Genomic DNA, 2,102 nt, shown 5'->3' with positions numbered 1-2,102 from the left:
GCGAGTCCTTCTGGGCATGGCTCCCCGCCTGCCTGTGCGATGTGTGTTCAACCAGGTGGTGTTGTTAGCCCTGCTGCTTGATGCCTGGCTTCCGGTTAGTTTTATTGTCATTGGTTATGTGTGGTGCTTTTAATGGTGGAATTCCTCAATAGTGTTTATGTGCAGTGCCATAAGGGACAACGGATAAATCACAAGGTCTCACGAAAAGGGGAATTAGCATAATCCCTATGATAATTAGCACAAGGGTCATCCTTGTATGACCACGGATATACACTTACGCGAACAAACCACCTGAACAGGTCCCTGACTAATGTACATCGAAGTGGTTCTTTCTACCCACGATCATCGGAGCACCTACCTATGCAGATCTACCTGAATCTATATATCACTCTACCCCACCAACAATAACACAGCCGCCCTCCTGGAACCGTAGCCCCTGCAAGGTTCGCTGCAGACGCTACCCTCCCAATTTTAACACTTACCGACTCACACTTAACCTATGAGATAAATCAGGAGGGCTGTGTGAAGTGAGCCGAAGCTACCTACCAATGCTCCTTAACATGCTACCCCTTGAACAACCATGCATTTCAAATATGTACAATGATTCAAAGTTCGTGCCCAACTCCTGGGAAAGGAAGAAAAAAACAACACGCAAACCTAACTTAACCACAAACCTTAACCATCAAAAACTCAAAAATTCCAATAAAACATTTATACAACCCCTTCCTACAGACCGCGTCCCCGGTGGATGCCACAAGACTCAACGTTACCTGCAGGGCCATCCCAATGCACCCCAAATTTCCACGGGCCCCGTCCTGGTGTTACAGGTGAGTGACATGGCTCGGTGGATTTCGCCCGCATTCATTCTACACAAACCCATAACCACTCATACACATTCCCAAAAAATAATCAAAACACAAAACCATTACAAGCACGTATTTCACCCCCCCCCCCCCTCCTCCCTCCCTCTCCCCTGCAGGACCATGGCATAGATGTCATACACAGGTGTGTGCGTTTCTACGAGGCAGCGAGGAGGTACCGTACAAGCAAGATGTTGCGGGCGCTTCAGGCTGTGGTGTCCGCAGTCCCAAAAACAATTTGTCCGACCTACAACCTCTTGCCCCCCTCCCCCCCTTTACCTCTTGGCCCCGTGACAACCAAACAGCTCCTTAAGCTGTCATCCCGCCGGTGGGGGCCTCCACACACACCAGGCTCCGTCGTCTCAGGCTTCCTTACAGCCTCACGGGTCGCCGAGAGTCTCTCACCCCAGGGCGCCCAAACAGACCCCCAACCACCGACGGGCTCCAATTTCCAGACACCATTGGCTGCCAGGTGTAATTACTGCAGAGGGGGGCCACAGTCATCGCTCCTCCAGAGCTTGATCCATACCTGCGGACACACACACCTTCCCCACCCATAAAATCCACAAAAACATTCCCTCCCCCGCTGCCATTCAATTCTCTACCACATATTTTCATGCAAAGATGGTACCAAAAAGATTCTGCCATGGCCTGCTTCCATGGACCCACCATCCATCCTTCTGCCCCCCTGCGAGGAACACGGCAGTAGCCCCAACTGGCCAATGTGGTGAGCACCTAAACCCGTCGTGAAATATTACTTTCGGAAGAGGAAAATACCAATGTTTCGGAGTGATCCGAGCGGTGGTTAAACAAAATGAATATTCCACAGGCAAAAAGCGATCTAAAATGGTGGAAGAAAAAAAAATCCAGGGAAATAGAAAAGTTTGTCAGGTTGTCGTGAACAGCGAGTGGGTGATGAAGTTGCACGCTGCTGATAGTCCCAAGGGAAACCAAAGAACAGTGAAGTCCAGCATTTATCCGCTCCACGTAATCGCGCCTTTTAGCTCAAAACTCTTCGAGAGTCTAAAGTTCGCGTAAAAACGCCCCTTCTTCTTCACCCTCTTCTTCCTCCTCTGGGTGCAGTCAAAGTTCATTGGTTGTTCCTGGTTTTAAACCATGCATGAGCTTATATAATATAGAAAGTAGATGAGGCACATAACGATGGGTAGTTGATGTAATCGTTCTGAAATTTAATCTTTCATTGCTCAATTTCAGCTTGTGCTGCCAAGAAACGACGACTTT

Source organism: Myxine glutinosa, unplaced genomic scaffold (assembly GCF_964187855.1).
Source record: "Myxine glutinosa unplaced genomic scaffold, kmMyxGlut1.1 SCAFFOLD_720, whole genome shotgun sequence".
NCBI lineage: Eukaryota > Metazoa > Chordata > Myxini > Myxiniformes > Myxinidae > Myxine > Myxine glutinosa.
This window is presented reverse-complemented; position numbering follows the sequence as displayed.